The sequence below is a fragment of the Camelina sativa genome, chromosome 16 (genome assembly GCF_000633955.1).
Source record: "Camelina sativa cultivar DH55 chromosome 16, Cs, whole genome shotgun sequence".
Taxonomy (NCBI): Eukaryota; Viridiplantae; Streptophyta; class Magnoliopsida; order Brassicales; family Brassicaceae; genus Camelina; species Camelina sativa.
In genome coordinates, this window is record NC_025700.1 from 3,371,428 (window position 1) to 3,388,271 (window position 16,844).

The 16,844-nt window shown below is 40.4% G+C and overlaps 1 long non-coding RNA gene across 3 annotated transcripts in view; it reads left to right on the forward strand.

Moving 5' to 3' along the window:
• LOC109129411 overlaps positions 1-4,166 on the forward strand; it is a 9,484-nt gene extending 5,318 nt beyond the window's left edge. Inside the window, exons 4-6 of one of the 3 annotated variants that reach the window (XR_002035736.1) lie at positions 3,623-3,696; positions 3,791-3,898; positions 3,969-4,166. This is a non-coding gene — a long non-coding RNA (uncharacterized LOC109129411). The remainder of the gene's footprint in view (positions 1-3,622; positions 3,697-3,790; positions 3,899-3,968) is intronic. The other 2 variants (XR_002035735.1, XR_002035737.1) reach the window with 2 other exon arrangements.

A 16,844-nucleotide genomic window follows, 5' to 3' on the forward strand; every position in this document is an offset into this window, starting at 1 on the left:
GGATGGACGCCGCGGATGGAGCGATGTACGGAAGGAAACGGGACCAAGGAACGACAAGAACGGACGGAGAGAGATTCGCGAGGAGATGCTCGACTCGTTTGTCTCTCGGATAGATGGGGATGAATGGACGGTGGATTGAATCGACGACACACGGGAGATGGTTTGGCCCGTGATACGGTCGGACTAGAAGGTCATGAACCCGGTTCTTGAACCTTCTAGGGTTTCTCTAGAGCCAAGTCCCGGACTTGAGCGGGAGAGAGGAATGAACAAAGATCCAATCTTTGGGCCAATAATTTCTATATTCCAGTCTTAGTTTTTACAATGACGGTTTAGGCCTTTATATAGGCAAGCTTACATAAGGGGGACACTAAAACCCTAGACGCGCGGCCATGATGTGAACCATACACTTGGCCATAAAGTAAAAGCAAAAGTAAAAAGCAAACAAAGACCATCCAACGGTCATAAGAGAGTTCAAAGAAAATAAAGGAAAGGAAGGAAGGAGATAGGATTGCCACATCATTAGTGGGACGTGGCTGATAGGATCTTCACTTCCTTGGCCCATTATCTTGTTAATGAAAGTTTCCAAGTCATGAGCCAAGCGGGAACGAAGTGGAGATGCACTAGAGCTCGCTGCCTCGTTAAAACCCCTTCGGTAAACCCATTGGGACAAACCCGAAGTAGGAAAAAGAGTACAGCTCCTTCTAATGACTTAGGGGTGTCTTCACGCTAGCGTGATGGTGAAGACACACAAATCAAGCTTCCCAAAGCTGGTCGCACCCAAGGCTCTTCATTGGTGATGCTAGCCATGAGCCATTGGTGTAAGGTTGGAGCTTGGCTTTTCGAATAGATGTCCTTGGGACGCGTACTATATGATCTTGCCTTGCTCCCCTTGATGGTCCTTGGGCCTCGTTGGTACCACATTGATGTTCCGGACCAAGTTTTATGCTCCTCCGCGAGCTGCTAGGCGATGGTACCAATGTACCGGTTCTCACCGCGGTACGGATAGGACCCGTGTTCCATCAGTTATGCTTAGGTGTATGCGGTGGAGAGGTTAGGTGGGAGATTCCTTGCGACACCAAAAATGGCCGAAGCGCAATAAACGCTCCGCCATTATCAGAATATAACGTACATATCTTAGTTTGAAACCGGTTCTCCACCAATGATTTGAAAGCAACAAAAACATCTTTGACTTGAGATTTAAGTTTAAGTGGATAGAGCCAGGTGTATCTTGTGAAATGGTCAATAAGAACCAAATAGTATTTGAAATTTTCAGAAGAAAGAATGGGTGAAGACCATATATCTGTGTAGATGTATTCAAGAGGTTTAGAAGAGACAATTGTGTTTGTAAAAGATGGGAGTTTATGACTCTTATCAATTAAACAATCTGAACAAGACAACTGTTTTTGTGGAGAGGAAGAAAATGGTAATGAAAATTGAGAGACTATAGATTTTATAACCGGAAAAGAGGGATGCCCAAGTCGAAGATGCCAAGAGCTCAAATCTGTTGGTGGAGAGTATGAGACCGAGAATGCCGTAATGGATCCACCACTCATCAGCCACTCATACAACTCATTTCTAGTTCGGCGTTGGAGTAACTTGACCTCCGTGCTCAGATCCCTCACCTGAAAGAGTGCAGGATAGAAATGAACCGAAACTTGATTAGTATTGCATAGGCGAAAGACTGATATCAAATTCTTTTGAACATCCGGAATATATAGAATATCATTGAGAGTAAGAGAGCGAGATGGTTTGGGAAGGGAGGCAGAACCAGTATGTGTGATTTTGATACCTGAGCCATCGACAATCTGAACCTCGTCACCGCCGTTGTATGGCTGATGGAGAGACAAGTTGGAAAGGTCGGACGTCAAATGATGTGTCGCACCCGAGTCCATGATCCAATTCGCGGGATTGTAAGGTGGAACAGCGGCCATGTTTGCACAAGGTTGCCACGGCGTGGGAGAGGAAGGCTGGTGATAGTTACCACCGGAGGGTTGATATGAACCATCGGAAGGTAGTTGAGAGCACCGCCTTGCACTGTGACCAAAAACACCACACAACTGGCAACGTCCCTGATACCCTTTGCCTTGGGAGCCACGGTAGGCGTTGTGTTGTGAGCCGCGAGGAGCGGAACGATTCTGGTGGCGAGAGGAGATGTTGTTGTTGTTGGACGATTTATGAAACACAGCATTCGCTGTAACCGGAACAACGGAGGATGCAGAAGCTTGCGTCTGAAGCTTCAGCTCATAATTGATGAGCTTCTCATGAATGGCAGGCATAGAGGGAGCAGTGTCGCGACCATCGATCTGATCAATAAACGGCTTGTACTCCTCCGGAAGACCTCGCAGAAGGTACTCAACTTGTTCTTCATGTTCATAGGGTTTTCCAAGCATGGCAAGTTGATCAAAACGAACAACCAAACCCTGAACATATTCATCAACTGTACGGGAACCCTTTCGCCATTGCTTGATCTGTTCCCGAAGCTGTTTGATGTGTCCCCATGTTGGTTTAGCATACGTAGAGGACAGAAGGCTCCAGATCTCGGCCGATGTGGAAGCCTTAGAGAGCATGGGTTGGATCTCGATCGAGATCGCACCGAGAAGGCTAGCAACAATGAGTTGATCTTGCCTTTTCCAAAGATTATACTTTGGATTAGGAATCGAGGTTTCACCTTGGCGTACAGTGACGTCCGGAGCAACGATGGTACCATCAAGGTACCCTGCAAGGCCATAACCAGCAAGCAGAGCATGAACTTGATGGTTCTGCATCAAGTAGTTTGAAGCGGTGAGCTTTGTAACATTGGACAAATTAATGTTGTGAAGCTGTGATGAAGAGGCAGGATTGATAACATCAGATGGAGAGGCAGCCATGGAAAAGATCTAAAGAGAAGAGAAAAAGAACGAGAAAGAGAAGAGATGCGGCGGAAAAAAAAAATTAGGTCTTAGGATTTTTGCTGCTCTGATACCATGTAAGGAAAGCTTGTATTATACAATGTGAATGTTTTACAATATATAGTGTTTAGCACTAGGGTTTAGCAATAACTAATTACACAATAGTTCTTAAGTTATATCATTCTCCTATAATTGTAGGGTCTTTAATTTAAGAATTGCAAAGAAACATTGTAGAGCAAGTTTAAAAGATTTTGTAAATAATTTTGAAATGGAAATAATATTGGGTATATGCGGTTGTGCTTGTACACATTCATTGAGAAAATATTCCTATTTTAAAATCGTCTAAATACAATTGGAAAACAAAATATATCTTACCTTATTAATAGGAAGTATATTAATTTTAAAATAAACATAGAAGCTAGAGTATGCTCTTTTCTCAATAAGAGAAAGCATTTCAGTGCTTCTATGATTTATACCAAGAAGGACTTTAAGTGCTTCACGGATTTTATGATCTATGATATCTACAAAGGGCTCCTGCAAAAATGAGGATCACACTGTTAGTTCCTTGGCAAGTCATTAGTAACTCACAAACCAGAAAAAAAGAATCCAAATTATGATGTGACATGTTCAATGTGTCAACTATATTCATTCTTAGAGACCGAAATTGGTATCATCCTAAATCTTTTGCTACTTCGATCCATTACTAAATGTGTTTGTTCTGCTTCATTGTTCAGGTTTTTCGTGCTGTCAGGAGTATATTGAACGGTTTTGTGGCCTTCTTTGCTGCCTGTAACAGACATCGGCTTAGGTAAAGCATTATCCCACACACATTTACGCGCACGTTTACATTTTTTTATATGAGTAGTTCTGACATATTTTTGTGATCTGGTTTCTCTTTGCAGTACTTATAGTCACATACAAGACTTTACGGAGAGACTACACAGACGAACCACGAGGCCAGAATCTGTAGACTCAAGACAAGGCAAGTCTGTAAGAACAATTAACCTAAAGTAAGTTTTCTCTCAAAGTCATCAATGTTCTTCTCAACTTGACGTATCTGTGTTTCTCATACCCGGTTAGAAATCATGTTTTGCAGGTAGACGGAACTAGAAGGAAATTGCACCTTGCATAGAACTCAAAACCAGATTCTTAATTCTTTTCATTTTTTTTTGTTCTCTTTTTAATTACCGGATATGATAGGTTCTTGTTGATGTACGAAACCGACAATATTAATAATACGAATCTTAATGGGAATAAATCGGAGCTAGTCCTTTTATTAACGTGAATTGAAGTGGGGGTTTTACGGAAAATGACAATCAAGGAGCTAAGCGCAGTTAATACGAAAATAATTGCTCTTCTCTCTCTAATTGCCCAAAAAGTGGATCCTCTGACGCGACAGTGACATCAGGTATTTATAGTGGGACCTTGACCTAGGGTTTCTTCTGTCTCCTGGTAAAATGACGATTTTGCCCCTGCGGCCTGTTGGGCTTGATCCAAGACTTTTGGCCCAAAATCTTCTGAGAATCTCCTGTTTGGGCCTTATAAATGTTGGGGGGCAAAGCCCATATCCAACAGTTCTTAGGGAGGATCAAAGAACCTGGATCATGAACCGGGTTGGCACCATCTGGGTCAATTCTGAGCCATTAGAAGAATCCGGAAGAATAGAAGATGGAAGCCCACACGATGTTCTGTATTTCCCTCTTCATTTCGTAAGGAACAAGAAAGACAATTTATAAAAGAGAAAAGAAAATTCAATTCCTCTTTCCAATTAGAAAAGGTGGTCTTAACTTTTAAATTTCTATACAAAGAGAGGCAAGAGCTCACAATCCATCATCACAACTTACAGAAGCAAAGGATCAGAGAGATTTCGGTTAAGAGGTTTTTTGAGTGGTTTTGGTTTTGACTTTGATCGAAAGAAACTTTAAATTCCCATTAGGCGTACCGAACCAATTTAGAACATTGTAATTTTTTTCTTTTTATTTTCATCTATTATTGTAGCAAAATTAATTACACTGTCAAGAAAGTTACTCTGTTTTCCTTTTGTTAGGTTGAATAATTAAGGAAGAATTATAAAAAGGAAATTACATTAACGCGTTAAGAGTCAGAATAAATTATATAAACAGAGTTTTGGTTCTATAAATATAACACAACACACACTACACCTCCACAATCTCATCTAATCTTTTATGACTCATCATCCATCTTTCACTCTGTCTCTGAGTTTTTTTTTTGGGTCTGATTTCACTCCGACAATGGATACTGAATCAATCAGACTCGAGGTTAATCTAGCCGCTACGTCTCAAGATCCGTCGTTAGGGTTATTAAGTACGGTAAAAATCACTGTAAAGAGAGGGTACTTGGAGGAGTTTATCATAGAGAAGAACGATGATCATCATAGCATCAAGAGTGTCGGATCTTACCGGAATTCTCCACCAGGTCCAGACTCAAAATTCATTCTGAAACTCCGAACCTTCGAGCCTAAGGACCTCTATCGAACTCTCCATAGCCAACTCCACGATGGTCTCTTGTCCGAATGCATAGCTAATGAGATTGTAGTCCAAGCCCTACGACAAAGAAGCAAAAGTTCTAACTCGCCACAACAACCTTTATTCATGACAGGTACTGTCAAACTGACAGAGAAGGTGTACAACGTTGTGCCTTGTTACTCTGCTCCGTCGGCAACAAATTTGGAGAGTACTTGTGCCATCTGTTTGGAAGATCTGGATCTGTCTAGAACCGAGGATTACTGCCAGATGCCTCACTGCTTGCATTGTTATCATAACGATTGTTTCAATAAGTGGAGAGATCTACATAATCAGCAAGGTTGCTCATGCCCTCTCTGTCGCAAACTAGTTGATTAACGACCAGTCTAATTAGGGTTTCAATGTATTATTTTGTGGTCTTAATGATTTTTGCTAATTTCTGTTTTTTTTTATGTAACGATATTGATAATGTTTTTGTTTGCAACATGTAATGCAGTTTGATTAAACAAAATTAAGCTTTTGAGACTAGTTCTAAAAAAGGAAAGGCGATCTAGGGTTTCTAGGGGTTTTTGACTTTCTCTTCACGTATGCTGCCGGCGGCGGCTGATTCTGGTTCACGGGGGACCGACTCAGGCTCGGACGCTCGGCGTGACCAAGCTCCGATGGTTCTTGAGAAGCAGGTCTTGGTTGAAGATGGTGCTTTGGTGGAGAAGGTGCTTGAGAAGGTTGCGATGCAGGGTAAAAATTTTACTACCGGTGCAAAGGAGTCTGTAGGGGCTCCGGTGACTAAGAAATCATGGGTTAAGGTTGCTAAGAATCATGTGTTTACAAAACAGAAGTTTGTGGTGGAGGAAGTCGATGGGCACGGGCAAGTGGTTGTGCCGCGTGAGGTTTTTGCGGGTGCGAAGCCGTTATGGGAGGATTTTTTGATAGGTAAATTCATTGGTTCTAAAGCTCCACATGTTGGGAAAGTCCACATGATTGTGAATAAGATTTAGCGATTAGGAGATAAAACAACGATGATTGATGTCATTCAAGTGAATGATACAACCTTGAAATTTCGAGTGAGAAGTGAAACTATGCGACGGAGAATTCTTAACAGAGCCATGTGGAACATTATAGCTTTGCCTATGATTGTTTACAAGTGGTCTCCATATGCAGAGGAAACTCAGCCGGCAATGAAGTCCATTCAGCTTAGGGTTACACTGAAGGAGGTCCCGCTCTCTCTCTTTACAGATAAGGGGTTGGAGTTTCTGGCTAGTGCAGTTGGTAATTTATAAGCGTATATATATATATATATACACATATATATGTAAAAATATAGATGTTAAAGAATAGACTCCATATGAAAATTGAAAAGCGTAGTTTCCCAAATCGAACTACAGTCCCCTTTCATAAATTATATAATACGATATTTTGACTCTCTCTCGTTCTCAAAAAGCTTCAATTTGTCATCATTCTCTTTTTGATCGCAATGGGAAGAACAACAAGGAAAAGGCTGCGCCCATTAATCATCCTCGTCATCACGTATTCATGGGAATGTGGACACTAATGGTAATAAAAATTCAAGTTTTTTGCGACAAAGATTCAAATTATCATTTAGGCAACTTGGGTATAGGAATAATTAAGTATAAGAAGATACTTCTTGACTCTCTAATCATAGTTTGATGGAATTAGGGTTTTATTTTTAAAAAATCAGTAATTTTTTGTTTTTGTTTAATGCAGATCATAGTGGGGATTTATTTGATTTCTGATATAATAATGGCGATAATGATGATATTGATGTCTTTCAAGGTAAGAAAGATTTGTTTGTATGGTTTGTTTGTAGGGCTTTGATCTTGTAATATCGGCTTGTCAAATTTCGCACAAAAAGTTCACATAGATAAAGAGGTTGTTATCGGAGATGTGATTTCTAAATCTATATAGAATTGTAAATAATGTAAATCAAAACATATGGATTTCGAAATAACATGTTTTATCCTTGGATTGGATTTGAATTCTTCTATTTTACACTTACAAATCCATTCAAATTCATTTAAAACATAATATTGAATTTGAAATTCAAAAACAAATCATTAAATGAATAACATAGGATTTTAATAAGAATTTGTAAATCATATAACCGAGAACACATAATTTTGATAAGTATTTTAAAATCAATGATTGAATAAAATATGATTTTTGTTTGGATTTCCAAATTCATTAAAATCATAGAACCAATAACCTCACCAAAGATTATACTTGTTTTGTAAAGGAATCACACACAATATAAAAGACAAGCAAAACAAAGCCTAATCATTAAAAGTGAGAAATTCTCTTTTTATTTTTCAAAAATCTATATATATTTTTGCAATAGATGAGAATGAAGCTTATATAGGCTAAGTTTACAAATCATTAACATAAATACCAAATAAATCAAATTAATTACATCAATCAATTTATAATTAATTTTGAGTGATTTGATCAGTCATTATTGATGGAGATTGGTTATTTGTATCTAGACAACTTGGGCATGAATCTTTGAGAGTCTGTTATATCCATATTTGATGACCACATCACCCCACAACATACATTTCTCTACGCAAAGCACGAAAACATTACATTAAGCATTATGGCTAATTGTAGGTACAAATAAGAACAATGGTCTAAAATAAAACTAGCTCACGCTAAAATTTATTGGGGAAAAACTAGGAATGACAACTGGGGTATATGGGTAATTCTAGTGGTACAACTCATGTTGTTAAAGGTTAAACCTTATCCCAAAAACATCAGGTACAAGTCGTGTTGAAACACGATCAAGAATCAAATCTCTCATGAATAGAAGAGACATTCAGAAAAAGATCTGTTCATAATCTGATTTTTCGGCTAGACTCTAGGTCATCGAGCGTCCGACTAGCGTCTGAGTTTTGTCACTAAAAAAAAAACTAATTTTTGATTATTTTTGTTATTACAATTCAGATTTTCGAGCAAATAGGATCCTTGAGCTTGTCCATGGTGACTTGTGTGGCCCCATAACACCGAGTACAGCCGCACGCAAGAGATATATCTTTGTGCTCATCGATGACCATTCCAGGTATATGTGGACAATCCTTCTCAGAGAAAAGAGTGAAGCATTTGAGAAATTTTAGAAACTTCAAGCACTTAGTGGAACATGAGTCAGGTGCTACCGTCAAAGTCTTCCGAACAGATAGAGGAGGAGAGTTTGTGTCACAAGAATTCAATTCATTTTGCGAATCTGGTGGTATACTACGACATCTCACTGCTCCATATTCTCCACAACAAAACGGTGTGGTCGAGAGACGCAACAGGACATTGATGGATGAAAAGAAGCATCCTAAAGCATATGCATGTACCTAACTACTTGTGGGGAGAAGCAGTTCGCCATTCTACCTATCTTTTGAACAGAATTGCTACAAGAGCACTCNACTCATGTTGTTAAAGGTTAAACCTTATCCCAAAAACATCAGGTACAAGTCGTGTTGAAACACGATCAAGAATCAAATCTCTCATGAATAGAAGAGACATTCAGAAAAAGATCTGTTCATAATCTGATTTTTCGGCTAGACTCTAGGTCATCGAGCGTCCGACTAGCGTCTGAGTTTTGTCACTAAAAAAAAAACTAATTTTTGATTATTTTTGTTATTACAATTCAGATTTTCGAGCAAATAGGATCCTTGAGCTTGTCCATGGTGACTTGTGTGGCCCCATAACACCGAGTACAGCCGCACGCAAGAGATATATCTTTGTGCTCATCGATGACCATTCCAGGTATATGTGGACAATCCTTCTCAGAGAAAAGAGTGAAGCATTTGAGAAATTTTAGAAACTTCAAGCACTTAGTGGAACATGAGTCAGGTGCTACCGTCAAAGTCTTCCGAACAGATAGAGGAGGAGAGTTTGTGTCACAAGAATTCAATTCATTTTGCGAATCTGGTGGTATACTACGACATCTCACTGCTCCATATTCTCCACAACAAAACGGTGTGGTCGAGAGACGCAACAGGACATTGATGGATGAAAAGAAGCATCCTAAAGCATATGCATGTACCTAACTACTTGTGGGGAGAAGCAGTTCGCCATTCTACCTATCTTTTGAACAGAATTGCTACAAGAGCACTCAAGGATACAACTCCGTATGACGCTTTCAGGGCTAAGAAACCCAAGATTGATCATCTAAGAATTTTTGGGATGCAAAGATTGACAGGCCATTATTAAAGAATGAAAGATCAAAGATGCTTGTTCATCTGGGTACGGAACCGGGAACCAAAGCTTACCGACTTTTTGATCCTCAATCTCGAAAGATCATCGTAAGTCGTGATGTGATTTTTGATGAAACAAAAGGGTGGAATTGGAGGAAGGATAGTAGAGAACAGAGTAGTGACGGAAATTTCAGCATCACTCTTGGTGAGTTCGGTAATCATGGTATTGAAGAAGCAAGGGAGAATTTTGAGAAACAGAGTTATGGGGATGGAAACGAGAGTCACGATGAGGGTGAAAGTGCAGATTCAGATAGGAGTGTTGAGCCTATAAACAATGGAGAAGACGCAAGAGTTAGAGAACCTGAGACTGAAGAAGAACACCAGTCACCACCAGTACTGAGGAAATCACAGAGGCAGAGCAACAAACCCAAGTACCTTCAGGATTATGTTCTACTAGCTGAAGAAGAAGGAGAGATATTACTGCTATTTNCGCACGCAAGAGATATATCTTTGTGCTCATCGATGACCATTCCAGGTATATGTGGACAATCCTTCTCAGAGAAAAGAGTGAAGCATTTGAGAAATTTTAGAAACTTCAAGCACTTAGTGGAACATGAGTCAGGTGCTACCGTCAAAGTCTTCCGAACAGATAGAGGAGGAGAGTTTGTGTCACAAGAATTCAATTCATTTTGCGAATCTGGTGGTATACTACGACATCTCACTGCTCCATATTCTCCACAACAAAACGGTGTGGTCGAGAGACGCAACAGGACATTGATGGATGAAAAGAAGCATCCTAAAGCATATGCATGTACCTAACTACTTGTGGGGAGAAGCAGTTCGCCATTCTACCTATCTTTTGAACAGAATTGCTACAAGAGCACTCAAGGATACAACTCCGTATGACGCTTTCAGGGCTAAGAAACCCAAGATTGATCATCTAAGAATTTTTGGGATGCAAAGATTGACAGGCCATTATTAAAGAATGAAAGATCAAAGATGCTTGTTCATCTGGGTACGGAACCGGGAACCAAAGCTTACCGACTTTTTGATCCTCAATCTCGAAAGATCATCGTAAGTCGTGATGTGATTTTTGATGAAACAAAAGGGTGGAATTGGAGGAAGGATAGTAGAGAACAGAGTAGTGACGGAAATTTCAGCATCACTCTTGGTGAGTTCGGTAATCATGGTATTGAAGAAGCAAGGGAGAATTTTGAGAAACAGAGTTATGGGGATGGAAACGAGAGTCACGATGAGGGTGAAAGTGCAGATTCAGATAGGAGTGTTGAGCCTATAAACAATGGAGAAGACGCAAGAGTTAGAGAACCTGAGACTGAAGAAGAACACCAGTCACCACCAGTACTGAGGAAATCACAGAGGCAGAGCAACAAACCCAAGTACCTTCAGGATTATGTTCTACTAGCTGAAGAAGAAGGAGAGATATTACTGCTATTTTTAAACAATGAGCCAANACTCATGTTGTTAAAGGTTAAACCTTATCCCAAAAACATCAGGTACAAGTCGTGTTGAAACACGATCAAGAATCAAATCTCTCATGAATAGAAGAGACATTCAGAAAAAGATCTGTTCATAATCTGATTTTTCGGCTAGACTCTAGGTCATCGAGCGTCCGACTAGCGTCTGAGTTTTGTCACTAAAAAAAAAACTAATTTTTGATTATTTTTGTTATTACAATTCAGATTTTCGAGCAAATAGGATCCTTGAGCTTGTCCATGGTGACTTGTGTGGCCCCATAACACCGAGTACAGCCGCACGCAAGAGATATATCTTTGTGCTCATCGATGACCATTCCAGGTATATGTGGACAATCCTTCTCAGAGAAAAGAGTGAAGCATTTGAGAAATTTTAGAAACTTCAAGCACTTAGTGGAACATGAGTCAGGTGCTACCGTCAAAGTCTTCCGAACAGATAGAGGAGGAGAGTTTGTGTCACAAGAATTCAATTCATTTTGCGAATCTGGTGGTATACTACGACATCTCACTGCTCCATATTCTCCACAACAAAACGGTGTGGTCGAGAGACGCAACAGGACATTGATGGATGAAAAGAAGCATCCTAAAGCATATGCATGTACCTAACTACTTGTGGGGAGAAGCAGTTCGCCATTCTACCTATCTTTTGAACAGAATTGCTACAAGAGCACTCAAGGATACAACTCCGTATGACGCTTTCAGGGCTAAGAAACCCAAGATTGATCATCTAAGAATTTTTGGGATGCAAAGATTGACAGGCCATTATTAAAGAATGAAAGATCAAAGATGCTTGTTCATCTGGGTACGGAACCGGGAACCAAAGCTTACCGACTTTTTGATCCTCAATCTCGAAAGATCATCGTAAGTCGTGATGTGATTTTTGATGAAACAAAAGGGTGGAATTGGAGGAAGGATAGTAGAGAACAGAGTAGTGACGGAAATTTCAGCATCACTCTTGGTGAGTTCGGTAATCATGGTATTGAAGAAGCAAGGGAGAATTTTGAGAAACAGAGTTATGGGGATGGAAACGAGAGTCACGATGAGGGTGAAAGTGCAGATTCAGATAGGAGTGTTGAGCCTATAAACAATGGAGAAGACGCAAGAGTTAGAGAACCTGAGACTGAAGAAGAACACCAGTCACCACCAGTACTGAGGAAATCACAGAGGCAGAGCAACAAACCCAAGTACCTTCAGGATTATGTTCTACTAGCTGAAGAAGAAGGAGAGATATTACTGCTATGCTTAAACAATGAGCCAAGGAATTTCTATGAAGCTAAGGAGATAAGGGAATGGATGTTGGCGTGTGAAGATGAGATTAGCTCCATTGAGAAGTTGAATACTTGGAATTTAGTAGACTTGTCGGTTGGGGCAAAAACGATTGGACTTAAGTGGGTCTTCAAACTCAAAAGGTACTCAGATGGAAGTATAAATAAATACAAGGCTCGGCTTGTTGCAAAAGGGTATGTACAACAATATGGTATAGACTTTGAGGAAGTGTTTGCTCCAGTAGCTAGAATAGAAACCATACAACTACTTATCAACCTTGCAGCGTCTCATGGCTGGGAAATTCATCATCTGGATGTTAAAAGAGCGTTTCTCCATGGAGAACTAAGCGAAACAGTGTATGTAACGCAACCGGAGGGTTTTGAGAAGAAAGGAAGTGAGAACAAGGTTTATAAATTAAACAAAGCTTTGTATGGTCTGCAACAAGCCCCTAGAGCATGGAATAACAAGTTGAATCACATTCTTACAGAACTGAAGTTCATCAAGTGATCTAACGAGCCATCTGTGTATCGAAAGGAGGAACAAGGAGGTCTTCTTGTCATTGCAGTCGATGACTTATTTGTCACCGGAAATGATCCATATCGCATTAACATGTTTAAAGAGGAGATGGCCACAAAGTTTGAGATGAGTGATTTCGGGAAGCTTACATATTATCTTGGAATCGAAGTAGATCAGCATAGCAAAGGCATAACACTAAACCAGCGACGGTATGCACTCAATATCTTGGAGGAAGCAGGACTAAGGGACTGTAATCCGGTTTATTCACCCATGGAAGAAGGTCTCCAACTATCAAAAGCCAAAGGAGATAGAGAGATTGATGCTACTAATTTTAGAAAGAATGTTGGCTGTCTTCGATACTTGCTTCATACAAGACCAGATATGTCCTATTGTGTGAGTGTTCTAAGTAGGTACATGCATAGTCCCAGAGCTCCACATGGTGATGCTATGAGACAGTGTTTGAAATACTTGAAACACACTACTACCTTGGGTATAACCTTCACGCGGTGTGACAAAATACCAAGTCTTGTAGGATATAGTAATTCAAGTCACAATGTTGATCCAGATGATGGTAGAAGCACGGCGGGACACATATTCTATCTTGGAGAAAGTCCAATTACTTGGTGCATACAAAAAAAGGATATTGTGGTGATGTCTTCATGCGAGGCTGAGTTTATGGCAGCCACTGAAGCAGCAAAGCAAGCAATCTGGATTCAAGATTTTCTTGGTAAGATTACAGGTGCTCCAACTGAAAAGGTGACAATTCTATTGGATAATAAGTCGGCTATTGCACTCACAAAGAATCCGGTGTTTCACGGTCGAAGTAAACACAATCACATGCGATATCACTTCATAAGAGAATGCATAGAGAACGGACAGTTGGGAGTTGAGGATGTACCAGGGAATGAACAAAATGCTGATATACTTACTAAAGCACTTGGAAGGAATAAGTTCAAGGAAATGAGAGAGTTCATAGGAGTTTAAGATTTAGCAAAATATTTCAAGTTTAAAGGGGAGAATGTTGGAGTGAGCTTGGAGATCAAGCTAACCAAGAAATAAAAATTAGAGATTATATTTAGGAACTATCTAAATATAATAGGAAGTTAAAGAAGAGGAAGTTTTCCTATTAAGAATAGGAAATATACTTAGGAGTTTTATATATAAGGAGATGCTAGGTTATAGCATAACTTATGGATTGAGAGATTGAGTTTGAGAGAAAGAGAGAAACCAAAGTTTTGAGTTATTTTCTTTAGTATTAATAAAGAGAGTTATTCTTTATAATTTGTGTTCTTATACATCTTTCATATTTAAAAAGTAAAATGTATCCAATTTAGCTAATAAAGATTATTGAACCATCTACGTGACAAGCCCAATACAAGTCCAATTAGCTTAATGAAGTGATTAACAAGCCCATATATATATATACTGGTCGTGGTGAGTTCACCGGCTAGTCAATCACTCCGCCGTCTACAAATGCTTCCCATCACCTCCCGCCGCGATAGGACACTCCGAGGCCCAATACCTAAAACCCCTAACGGCCTAACCCCACCGTCACAACAGACATCACCGCCGTCTCGGCCTTGCTCGTGATCGGTGCAAGTACACCCTTCGTCACCGTCCATCGCCCACGCTTCAACTCTTTCGTCCCCGACGCTCAAATGCTGTTCCACGTCCTCGGAATCTGCGACTAACTATGACCACGCTCGTGCCTTCTGGATCTACGTCTTCTCCGGCACCGGATTCACACGTGTCAACGCCTCAGCCGCCGAGGCTCCTTTCACAGTTTCACCTCGATCGAGAACCTCCTCGGTTTCAAGAACCAACTCGGTGACTCTCAAACCATTTGGTTCTATTTCGCATCGAACGTTATGCAAAACTACTCCAGATACTTCAACGAGTCTGTTCCGTTGAGCTCGATTCTTCACACGGGACACGGTTCCGTCGCCGTGAGAGGTGTTCCTTCAGTCAGCGAAGCTAATCGGAACTTTCTTTACCCAACCGACGACGAGATCGAACCGTTCCCTACATCGAGATTTCATCCTCGCCGTCCATTACCAGATGCAATGTCTGTGATTTTCAAACACTGCGAGTATTACGGGATTGAAGAAGTAGCTGAACAGACTGGTATCGTGACTGACGTTAACCTCATGTGGCCTGTCGGAAACGGTGAACAGAATGAGTGGACTCGGATTAACTCGGATGTTACTCATCGAGGTGAGATTTGGTACTCGTATACGTGTCATCGGTCTACGAAACCAGTTGGTCTTAAAATTCAGTTTAGTCAAGTGATAGCTTCATGTTATCATCATGATGATGAGGATACTGATGATGAATGAGATCTCGTATTAAAAAACCTAATTGTTTGTTTGTCTTATCTCGTTCGTTCGGACAACTTAGTTCTGTTTTAGTTCCTCCCAAAGAAAACTTATACACTAATGTTTGTCTTTATATATATTTTTCTTTCATCAGCAACACTTAGGTTTTTCGGATAGATGACAGTATGACACAAATAATGTATTCGTTTAACTTTTGAATGAAGTGTGTTTTTGACCCAAAAGGAAACGATAATATCACTTTCAAAAACAAAGATTCGGTAGTTTGCAACAGAGAAAGAAGAAAGATGAGCACATGANAATTTGTGTTCTTATACATCTTTCATATTTAAAAAGTAAAATGTATCCAATTTAGCTAATAAAGATTATTGAACCATCTACGTGACAAGCCCAATACAAGTCCAATTAGCTTAATGAAGTGATTAACAAGCCCATATATATATATACTGGTCGTGGTGAGTTCACCGGCTAGTCAATCACTCCGCCGTCTACAAATGCTTCCCATCACCTCCCGCCGCGATAGGACACTCCGAGGCCCAATACCTAAAACCCCTAACGGCCTAACCCCACCGTCACAACAGACATCACCGCCGTCTCGGCCTTGCTCGTGATCGGTGCAAGTACACCCTTCGTCACCGTCCATCGCCCACGCTTCAACTCTTTCGTCCCCGACGCTCAAATGCTGTTCCACGTCCTCGGAATCTGCGACTAACTATGACCACGCTCGTGCCTTCTGGATCTACGTCTTCTCCGGCACCGGATTCACACGTGTCAACGCCTCAGCCGCCGAGGCTCCTTTCACAGTTTCACCTCGATCGAGAACCTCCTCGGTTTCAAGAACCAACTCGGTGACTCTCAAACCATTTGGTTCTATTTCGCATCGAACGTTATGCAAAACTACTCCAGATACTTCAACGAGTCTGTTCCGTTGAGCTCGATTCTTCACACGGGACACGGTTCCGTCGCCGTGAGAGGTGTTCCTTCAGTCAGCGAAGCTAATCGGAACTTTCTTTACCCAACCGACGACGAGATCGAACCGTTCCCTACATCGAGATTTCATCCTCGCCGTCCATTACCAGATGCAATGTCTGTGATTTTCAAACACTGCGAGTATTACGGGATTGAAGAAGTAGCTGAACAGACTGGTATCGTGACTGACGTTAACCTCATGTGGCCTGTCGGAAACGGTGAACAGAATGAGTGGACTCGGATTAACTCGGATGTTACTCATCGAGGTGAGATTTGGTACTCGTATACGTGTCATCGGTCTACGAAACCAGTTGGTCTTAAAATTCAGTTTAGTCAAGTGATAGCTTCATGTTATCATCATGATGATGAGGATACTGATGATGAATGAGATCTCGTATTAAAAAACCTAATTGTTTGTTTGTCTTATCTCGTTCGTTCGGACAACTTAGTTCTGTTTTAGTTCCTCCCAAAGAAAACTTATACACTAATGTTTGTCTTTATATATATTTTTCTTTCATCAGCAACACTTAGGTTTTTCGGATAGATGACAGTATGACACAAATAATGTATTCGTTTAACTTTTGAATGAAGTGTGTTTTTGACCCAAAAGGAAACGATAATATCACTTTCAAAAACAAAGATTCGGTAGTTTGCAACAGAGAAAGAAGAAAGATGAGCACATGATTACAAATGGCAT